Source organism: Bubalus kerabau, chromosome 1 (genome assembly GCF_029407905.1).
Source record: "Bubalus kerabau isolate K-KA32 ecotype Philippines breed swamp buffalo chromosome 1, PCC_UOA_SB_1v2, whole genome shotgun sequence".
Classification (NCBI taxonomy): Eukaryota; Metazoa; Chordata; class Mammalia; order Artiodactyla; family Bovidae; genus Bubalus; species Bubalus kerabau.
The window spans coordinates 77,939,999-77,951,688 of NC_073624.1; positions in this window are offsets into that span (position 1 = coordinate 77,939,999).

An 11,690-nucleotide genomic window follows, 5' to 3' on the forward strand; every position below is an offset into this window, starting at 1 on the left:
AACCTGTTGCCTAAAATTCAATTTAGCAAATGTTATGGGAGGCCTGAGTTTTTACTGCCAGAACCAATAATGAAGATACCTCTAGAGACATAATTATTTATGGTTGGCACAAATAAGCACAACTTTCAGTTGACAAATGGGAACTGAAGAGCTCCTCGTGTATTTCATTTGGTTAGAAGGCTTAATTTAAATAAAGCACCAGGTGAAGACCTTCTGCTATCAAAATTATTCCAAGTTTGTCCTAAGTGATGTCCTCTAAAACATAGACCCATCTGTTTGTTAAACGTTCCATTTAAACCTGATGTCTATTTCTTCCTTATTTCAGACTGAGGATTTCTGGATCAATATTTTATTCAAGTTTTAAGCATAGATACACCACTATTACCTAATAGAAAAAAGTTATCAATAATAATATAATAGACTGTGTGTGCTAAGTTGCTTCAGTCGTGTCTGGCTCTTTGAGACACTATGGACTGTAGCCAGCCAGGCTCCTCTGTCCATGGGATTCTCCAGGCAAGAATACTGGAGTGGGTAGCCATTCCCTTCTCCAGGGGATCTTCCCGACCCAGGGATTGAACCCGGGTCTCTTGCATTGCAGGAGGATTCTGTACCTTCCGAGCCACTAGGGAAGCAATAGACGATTAGTAGCATCACCTTCTTGGAACTAAATGGGCAGAACTAAAAACTTAAATACAGTAAATGCAAATTCTTTACCATTTGAACCACCAGGGACACCCAAATGAATTAGAGTTGGTTTTTCCTGTTTGCTTTTTAACCTATCTTTCCTCTGCCTTTAACCCTGAACTAGAATGATTCTAGGTTAAGCTTCCTGAGCACAGCATTGACTCCCAGTTGTTGGTTCTTACATAAAAGCTGCATTATATCACCATAGCAAGGGTCAGTATCTGTTTTCTGACAGATCTGTCTCCTGGCAAACCAGATAAGAATGTTGAAGGGCCTAAAGCAGGACTATGTTCTCCTCTCTCCCATGCTTTCTTAAACTGTTCTTTGACAGAAAACCCGTAGATGACCTGGGTACATTCCTCCCTGCTGGAGACATGAATTAGGAATGGCTTCAAAATTGCTCAAAGTTGGAATTTTCATGGTAGCATTATGCCCTTTTTCCTATTTCTGTGATGAGTGATCAGTAAAGCCTCTTGGAAAATTTTCCTTGCTAAGTTACCTCATCTATACATGATGATGAAAAAACAAAACAAAACTTCAGGGACTTGAATTTGCTCATTTATTGAGAGACCAAAATAGGTTCTTAAGAATGATCCTGTCTTGGTTATAGTTACTCCTTTGGTGAACCTTTGAGATGAGGAGGGTGTGGGAGATTGTAATTTACAGATGTGGCTGAAATAACATTTTTGTTCCCAAATGCTCTTCTAAACTCTACCACTTCCCCATCAATACCTCCTGCAGTCTTTATCCCTGCCTCTTGAACCTGGGCAGACCTTTGTACATTGCCTCAGCGGATGGACTGTGGTAGAAGTGACAGTACGTGGTTTCCAAGGCTAGGTCAAAAAAGGTAATATGACTTCTACCTGACTTTCTCTCTCTCTTTCTGCCCTTCTCCCTCTCCCTCTTTCTTTCATTCTGAGCCACCATGTAAGAAGCCCAGCTAGCCTAAAGCCATGCTGCTGGAGAGACAATATGCAGAAGCTACATAGAGATACAGTTACACAGTTGCACAGGGACCCAGCTGTTCCAGCCTCAAGCTGGATGAGTCTCCTCAACCTGATACCAGACGTGTAATTGAGCAGACCATCAAGTGATTCTAGCCCCAGTCACTATCTGCAACTGCATAACTGCCTAGTTAAGCCCATCCAACACCTATAACTATGAGAGATACTAATAATAACCAGTTTTATTTTTAATTAATTAATTAATTTTTGGATGTGCTGGGTCTTCGTTGCTGTGCATGGGCTTTCTCTAGTTGCAGGGAGCAGGGGCCACTCTCCGGATGTGATCTGCAGGCTTCTCATTGCAATGGCTTCTCTTGCTGTGGAGCATAGGCTCTAGGCGCGTGGGCTTCAGTGGTTGCAGCACACAGGCTCAGTAGTTAGGGCACACGAGCTTAGTTGCTCTGAAACATGTGGAATCTTCCCAGCGCAGGGGTCAAACCTGTGACCCCTGCATTGGCAGGGAGATTCTTTTCTATTGCATCTCACCAGCGAAGTCCATCAATGTTATTTTAAGCCACTAAGTTTTGGGGTAGTTTACTAGGCAGTGATGGGCTTCCCAGGCAGTGCTGGTGGTAAAGAATCCACATGCCAATGCAGGAAACACAGAAGACTTGCGTTTGATCCCTGGGTTGGAAAGATCCCCTGGAGGAGGGCATGGCAACCCACCCCAGAATTCTTGCCTGGAAAACCCCATGGACTGAGAAGCTTGGTGGGCTACGGTCCATAGGGTTTTAAAGAGTCAGACATGACTGAAGCAACTTAGCAGGCACACATTAAAACACAGCTTTAGAAACACTTTATTGAATTTGTTGTAAGAACATTATTAAGGACACTGTTTACTATATTACTTAATGTCCCAGGTATAAAACACCATATCAGAAAAAAAGTTTTAGAGCTAAGTTCCAGTAAAATTAAAAAAAAAAAGTAGAATGTTTTGCTTTTGTAGTCAAGAAAAATTATGATTGACCTTTATTTTTTCAGCAGAAAATTCAAATTCTCACCTGTGGCTCAGCTTAGATAATTCTGTGGAACCCTATTGCTTATATAATTTACTCCGCTCCACTGACTTGTTTTTGCCTAATAGATGTTTCTAATGATCCTATTTATTATTTATATTTTCTAATGGATCATATGTATTCTTGTAAGCTTTTCCAAACACTTACAGAAGAGGAGAGAATAGAAGTAAAGTGAGAAGAAAATGAATATATATGTAAATTATTCTTCTGAGACCTTACCAGGCCTCCCACAGGTCTCGTTTAATGATTTATTCATTTACCTCACAAATATGGATTAAACATCTACTATGAGCCAGCTTGGAGTAGGAAATGGCAACCCACTCTAGTATTCTTGCCTGGGAAATCTCACGAACAGAGGAGCCTGATGGGCTACAGTCTATGGGGTCACAAAGAGTCGGACATGACTTAGCGACTAAACACAACAACAAGAAATGAATCAGGCATCGTACATAGGGAGGGTATGGGCTAAAGCAATTATCACACACACACACACACACACACACACACACAGAAATAGCATGCCTGAGGATGGCCTGGAGGTTTGGGTGCCAACAGCATCGGGCAGCAAATTCAAATAGTGGCCTACCCGATCCTTCCCACAAATGGGCCCAGGGTAAGGGTGGGAGAAGGCGATGGCACCCCACTCCAGTACTCTTGCCTGGAAAATCCCATGGACGGAGGAGCCTGGTAGGCTGCAGTCCATGGGGTCGAGAAGAGTCGGACGCGACTGAGCGACTTCACTTTCACTTTCATGCTTTGGAGAAGGAAATGGCAACCCACTCCAGTGTTCTTGCTTGGAGAATCCCAGGGACGGGGGAGCCTGGTGGGCTGCCGTCTATGGGGTCACACAGAGTCGGACATGACTGAAGTGACTTAGCAGCGGCAACAAGGGTGGGAGTGGGAGTGAAGGTAGATCTTCGGTGAATACACCTTTTCAGTTCTTGGCTAGGAACGTCCAGAGGCTACCATCTCAAAAACACTCTTTCCAGTTCTGGAGAAGTCTTTGCTAAACTTGCCTTTAGACCTGGATTGCCACATCTACAGTGACCAAGTCCTTTACCCACCGCAAGACAACACTTGTAACTGGTTTGTCTCACTGCTGCCAATTATACTTTACTGATTTGTTTGACTCCTCCTCCGGTCCTCTGGTCTTCACTGGTGGCTCAAATTGTAAAGAATCTGCCTGCAATATGGGAGACCCAGGTTCAATTCCTGGGTCGGGAAGATCCCCTGGAGGAAGGAAAAGCTACCCACTCTAGTGCTCTTGCCTAGAGAATCCCATGGACAGAGGAGCCTGGTGGGCTGCAGTCCATGGGGGTGCAAAGAGTTGGACACAACAAACTAACGCGGCTAACACCTGCGCTGGTCCTCTGCTATCTTCATTTGCACTGATTGCGTCAACTTTTGCATCTGTCTCTCAGGATACACCTGCGATCTCTCAGCTTCTTGTGTCAAGGATGACAACAAACCTAATCTTCCTTGTCAACCTTAAACCTTCACGTTCTTATCCATTTCATTATTTCTTTTTTTTTTTTCTTTTTTTGGCTTGTCCATGCTGCTGCTGCTGCTAAGTAGCTTCAGTCGTGTCCGACTCTGTGCAACCCCATAGACGGCAGCCCACCAGGCTCCCCCGTCCCTGGGATTCTCCAGGCAAGAACACTGGAGTGGGTTGCTATTTCCTTCTCCAATGGCTTGTCCGTGGAAGCCTATTTATTAATTTATCCTCTTTCTTGCATTAACGTTTATTCAGGATATTGAATATAGTTCCCTGTGTTATAGAGTAGGACCTTGTTATTCATTCATTCCCTATATAAATAGTTTGCATCTCTTAATCCCCAACTCCCATTCCATCCCTCCTCCTCCTCCCACCTCCCACTTGGCAACCACGAGCCTGTTCTCTGCGTCTTATTTCATTATTTCTGACAGCATTTCCATGAATGTTTCTACATTTTTTTGGTCTCGGTTTTTCTTTGCTAGTCTTTTCCAGCAGGGGGCTCTGTACTCTTGTCTCCAGGCATTCCCTCTATCACTTGAGATATTCTGCAGTCTAACTCAGTGAAACTAAGCCATGACCATGGGGCAACCCAAGACGGGCGGGTCATGCTGGAGAGATCTGACAGAATGCGGTCCACTGGAGAAGGGAATGGCAAACCACTTCAGTATTCTTGCCTTGAGAACCCCATGAACAGTATGAAAAGGCAAAATGATAGGACACTGAAAGAGAAGCTCCTCAGGTGAGTAGGTGCCCAATAGGCTACTGGAGATCAGTGGAGAAATAACTCCAGAAAGAATGAAGGGATGGAGCCAAAGCAAAAAGAATACCTAGCTGTGGATGTGACTGGTGATACAAGCAAGGTCCGATGCTGTAAAGAGCAATATTGCATAGGAACCTGGAATGTCAGGTCCATGAATCAAGGCAAATTGGAAGTGGTCAAACAAGGGATGGCAAGAGTGAATGTCGACATTCTAGAAATCAGCGAACTGAAATCAACTGGAATGGGTGATTTTAACTCAGATGACCATTATATCTACTACTGCAGGCAGGAATCCCTCAGAAGAAATGGAGTAGCCATCATGGTCAACAAAAGAGTCTGAAATGCAGTACTTGGATGCAATCTCAAAAATGACAGAATGATCTCTGTTCATTTCCAAGGCAAACCATTCAATATCACAGTAATCCAAGTCTATGCCCCAACCAGTAATGCTGAAGAAGCTGAAGTTGAACAGTTCTATGAAGACCTATAAGACCTTTTAGAACTAACACCCAAAAGAGATGTCCTTTTCATTCTAGGGGACTGGAATGCTAAAGTAGGAAGTCAAGAAACAACTGGAGTAACAGGCAAATTTGGCCTTGGAATACGGAATGAAGCAGGGCAAAGACTAATAGAGTTTTGCCAAAAAAATGCACTGGTCATAACAAACACCGTCTTCCAACAACACAAGAGAAGACTCTATACATGGACATCACCAGATGGTCAACACCGAAATCAGATTGATTATATTCTTTGCAGCCAAAGATGGAGAAGCTCTATACAGTCAGCAAAAATAAGACCAGGAGCTGACTGTGGCTCAGATCATGAAGTCCTTATTGCCAAATTCAGACTGAAATTGAAGAAAGTAGGGAAAACCACTAGACCATTCAGGTATGACCTAAATCAAATCCCTTATGATTATACAGTGGAAATGAGAAATGGATTTAAGGGCCTAGATCTGATAGATAGAGTGCCTGAGGAACTATGGAATGAGGTTCGTGACATTGTACAGGAGACAGGGATCAAGACCATCCCCATGGAAAAGAAATGCAAAAAAGCAAAATGGCTGTCTGGGGAGGCCTTATAAATATCTGTGAAAAGAAGAGAAGTGAAAAGCAAAGGAGAAAAGGAAAGATATAAACATCTGAATGCAGAGTTCCAAAGAATCGCAAGAAGAGATAAGAAAGCCTTCTTCAGCGATCAATGCAAAGAAATAGAGGAAAACAACAGAATGGGAAAGACTAGGGATCTCTTCAAGAAAATCAGAGATACCAAAGGAACATTTCATGCAAAGATGAGCTCGATAAAGGACAGAAATGGTATGGACCTAACAGAAGCAGAAGATATTAAGAAGAGATGGCAAGAATACACAGAAGAACTGTACAAAAAAGATTTTCATGACCCAGATAATCACGATGGTGTGATCACTGACCTAGAGCCAGACATCCTGGAATGTGAAGTCAAGTGGGCCTTAGAAAGCATCACTACGAACAAAGCTAGTGGAGGTGATGGAATTCCAGTGGAGCTATTCCAAATCCTGAAAGATGATGCTGTGAAAGTGCTGCACGCAATATGCCAGCAAATTTGGAAAACTCAGCAGTGGCCACAGGACTGGAAAAGGTCAGTTTTCATTCCAATCCCAAAGAAAGGCAATGCCAAAGAATGCTCAAACTACTGCACAGTTGCACTCATCTCACACGCTAGTAAAGTAATGCTCAAAATTCTCCAAGCCAGGCTTCAGCAATATGTGAACCATGAATTTCCTGATGTTCAAGCTGGTTTTAGAAAAGGCAGAGGAACCAGAGATCAAATTGCCAACATCTGCTGGATCATGGAAAAAGCAAGAGAGTTCCAGAAAAACATCTATTTCTGCTTTCTTGACTATGCCAAAGCCTTTGACTGTGTGGATCACAATAAACTGTGGAAAATTGTGAAAGAGATGAGAATACCAGACCACCTGACCTGCCTCTTGAGAAATTTGTATGCAGGTCAGGAAGCAACAGTTAGAACTGGACATGGAACAACAGACTGGTTCCACATAGGAAAAGGAGTATGTCAAGGCTGTATATCGTTACTCTTTTTATTTAACTTATATGCAGAGTACATCATGAGAAACGCTGGATTGGAAGAAACACAAGCTGGAATCAAGATTGCCAGGAGAAATACCAATAACCTCAGATACGCAGATGACACCACCCTTATGGCAGAAAGTGAAGAGGAACTCAAAAGCCTCTTGATGAAAGTGAAAGTAGAGAGTGAAAAAGTTGGCTTAAAGCTCAACATTCAGAAAACGAAGATCATGGCATCCGGTCCCATCACTTCATGGGAAGTAGATGGGGAAACAGTGGAAACAGTGTCAGACTTTATTTTTCTGGGCTCCAAAATCACTACAGATGGTGACTACTTCCATGAAATTAAAAGACGCTTACTCCTTGGAAGGAAAGTTATGACCAACCTAGATAGCATATTCAAAAGCAAAGACGTTACTTTGCCAACAAAGGTTCATCTAGTCAAGGCTGTAGTTTTTCCTGTGGTCATGTATGGATGTGAGAGTTGGACTGTGAAGAAGGCTGAGTGCTGAAGAATTGATGCTTTTGAACTGTGGTGTTGGAGAAGACTCTTGACAGTCCCTTGGACTGCAAGGAGATCCAACCAGTCCATTCTGAAGGAGATCAGCCCTGGGATTTCTTTGGAAGGAATGATGCTAAAGCTGAAACTCCAGTACTTTGGCCACCTCATGTGAAGAGTTGACTCATTGGAAAAGACTCTGATGCTGGGAGGGATTGGGGGCAGGAGGAGAAGGGTTGACAGAGGATGAGATGGCTGGATGGCATCACTGACTCGATGGATGTGAGTCTCAGTGAACTCCGGGAGTTGGTGATGGACAGGGAGGCCTGGCGTGCTGTGATTCATGGGGTCGCAAAGAGTCGGACACAACTGAGCAACAGATCTGATCTGAAGAGGGCTCCCCTCCCTATTCTAAGGTTGGCAAATATGGTTACTAATCATATTACCCTAGTATTGAGAGTCCAAAGACCATGATGTTTGGTTTGCCAATGAGAATATTCATAAATATTTTGTAGTTAAATAATAAATATCTTTTGGCTTCTCCAAATGCTGGGTTCTAGGTACTTAAAAATGAAAATAAGCTTGGGACTTCCCTGGTGGTACAGTGGATAAGAATCTGCCTACCAATGAAGGGGACAAGGGTTTCAATCCCTGGTCCAGTAAGATTCCACATACAACTGAAGACACTCCTGAGCCCGAGCTCTGGAACCCAAGCGCTGCAACTACTGAGCTCAACAAGAGAAGTCACCACAACTAGAAGCCTGTGCACCACAACGAAGAGCAGCCCCCACTCACTGCAACTAGACAAAGCCCCCACACAGCAACGAAGATCCAGGGCATTCCTCCCCCCCAAAAAAAATAATTCTAAAAAAAGAAAGAAAATAAGCCTGTCCTGTACAGGCCCTTATCTATGGAGTTTTAACTAACTGCAGTACTCTGAGCTAAATTTAAATAGATGCGAACTGCTTTTTTAAAAAAATATTCATATGCTGTCTTCCATTTACCTAATAAGAGATGCATGCTCTCAGCTAATTTCTCTGACAAATCACTGTCATAAAGTGTGAGTACTCTTCCTGGCAAATAGTCCTCATGGCTGCCATTTTTTCCTCAATGGTGCATGAAAAGGAATAGAAATTCCCCTTCTGCATATAGGAAAATCATCAAGGAGGTGACTTTAGTAATTGTTCACATCACTGAGCGCTCTTTGCTTAAAGTATCAGTGCTACAAAACGAAGCTACATCCAGATGATGATGGCCCCATGAATTCAATACAACCTTGAAGGCTGAGGTCATCTCACATCAATATGGTACATTTCATCTCTTGTTCTAGCCCTCCATTAACACCATCCATTCGCCCTCCCCCTAACATTTTGTCAAAGAAATATCCACCTCTAAGAACTGCTGTGTTGGCTGCTATTTTGAAGGATATGGCTCAAAAAGATACAATTTTTCATCTTCTTGTCCACTTGGTTGGGTGTATTAGTTACATCTTAGAGCAATACGCCATGCTGTGCTTCTACAGAGAAGAACTCGGTCTATCCCATAGCCAAAGTGGATTTTATACACAACTCACTGCATTTCACTACACAGAACACTTTCTTTCACAGCAGCTGGTTCCATGTTTGCTATTTATCCATACCTTTAAGTACCACCATTACCCGCATCAACTGGACAGTACCTGAAGAAGATATAAGGCACTAGAGAGAGCCTGCAGGAAATCCTCCTACTTGCCAGAAAGCAACCTGTGTTTATTAACACTGAACATCAAGGAAATACAGTGAGTGGAGGACATCACCGTCTAGTTATTTTTCTAATGCAAACATATTACCTGCCCATTATAAAACTGGCGTTCCTCCAGGTCTTGAAAAACCTTAACCTCATGGCTTACTCTATCAGTTAGAGCACTTTGCATTACAAGTGACAGGAAATCCAATTTAAAACCATTTAAGCAACAAAGCCAAAGCCTTTGGTACATCTTAACTCAAAGATCCAGAGTGAGGGTTGGTTCTAAGAAGCCGGAACCAGCAGTACAAATTATATCATTAAGATCTGGGTTTTCCTCTCTCTGTCTCTCCACGCAGTGTTGACTTCATCCTCAGCCTCTGCAACAAGGTCCTCAGTAGTTCTAGAATGCTCTCATGATGACAAGATGGCTGCAGCAGTTCCAGCACATTCCATCATATCACATCACCCAGCAGATGCAAGCAGTTCGTCAGGAACTGAGAGGATTTCTTAGAAGCATATATTCCTTGGATCTCATCAGCTGTGACTAAGATATACGACCATCCCTGAACAAATAACTGGTACCTAGGAAATAAGATTGGAGCTTTCTACCCCAAAGGAAATCAAGATGTGGAATGGATTTGGGGCAGTGAAACAAAGTCTATGCAAGTATCTTACTCATGTGCATTTACCCTATCTTCTACAATTTTCATGCTACCTGACACCAAGTAAAGAAATCTTTGCGTCTCTAAACTGATAAAATTTTTCTCCTTTCTACTCAGGACGTCACCTTCCACGAGTTATCTCATCTACCGCCAAGGCCTTAAATAACCTCTGTGACGATGCCTCTCAAAGTAGTACCTTCAGGCCAGACCTTTCTCTTGAATGTTAAAGAGATATGCCCAACTGTCTACTAGATATCTACATTTTTTTACTCAAAAGCATTTGAAACTCTTCTTTTTAAAAAATCCATGTGCTTTAGAGATACATGCTAAAATATTTATAGAAGAAATGATACAATATTAGGAATTTGGTTCAAAATATTCCAGTGGAAAGAGGGGGATGTGTGAGTTTAGCTTAAATCGGATAGATGAAGTGGTTATTGTTGACGTGAAAGTTAAGTATCCATGACATTACCTACTATTCTTTCTACTTTGCATATGTATAACACTTTTCATAAGAAATTTTAAAGGCACCTCAAACTTGACATGAATATGAAAGTTAAAATATGGTTCCAGCCATACCAATAAGACTTCAAATAACAGTGGCTTCACAGGAGAAAAAGTATTTCTCTTTTATGTAAAAGTCTGATAAATCACTCCACAGTGTCAGGGGCCCAAGTTCCTTCTATCTTATTGTTTCCCTATTCCTACGGTGTTCTCTTGGACTTCATGGTCCCAGATGTAATATCATATCACATTTCAACCAACAAGAAAGAAAAGAGGAAGGGAATATGCCACTCCTTTTAAGAGTGCAACCTAGAAGTCACAAACATCACTCCCTCTCAGATCCCATTCAGTTCAGTTCAGTTCAGTTGCTCAGTCGTGTCCGACTCTTTGCGACCCCATGAATCGCAGCATGCCAGGCCTCCCTGTCCATCGCCAACTCCAGGAGTTCACTCAGACTCATGTCCATCAAGTCGGTGATGCCATCCAGCCATCTCATCCTCTGTCATCCCCTTCTCCTCCTGCCCCCGATCCATCCCAGCATCAGGGTCTTTTCCAATGAGTCAACTCTTCGCATGAGGTGTTGGAGAAGACTCTTGAGAGTTCCTTGGACTGCAAGGAGATTCAGCCAGTCCATCCTAAAGGAGACCAGTCCTGGGTGTTCATTGGAAGGACTGATGCTGAAGCTGAAACTCCAATACTTTGGCCACCTCATGCGAAGATCCCATTACCTAGGTCTTAATAAATTAGCTGTAAGCAGGCAGGGAAATACACCGTCTTCCTGGGTAGTCATATGCCAAACTAAAGAATTCTAATATTAAGAAAGACTTCTCTGAGGGGCATACTGAGGGGCAATTAATAGTCTTTGGCCCATTCTGTCCCTCAAGTCACCCAAATATCCACATGCACCTTTCTTTTTATGTATTTATTTCCTCTCTAGGGGCAGACACCACCAAAGTCCCATCTAGTTTCTGCATCCAGCTCAAAGTTCACAATCTCTGGTTAATTCTCATTCTTATTTATGACATCCACTTATAATTCCTTATGGTCTGGAGCCTCTAAACTAAAAGAAAGTCACCTGCCTCCAATCATCCTGTTATAAATTGTAAAACAGGAATAGGATGTGTGTGTGTGTGTGTGTATATATATATATAGAGAGAGAGAGAGAGAGAGAGAATGAGTAAAGAGAAGAATGGGAAAGAGGGAAAGACACAGCAGCCTCTGGTTCATTCCAACCATCAAATGCTGCAGATTAGTAATTGCAGAGATTCCCTGCCC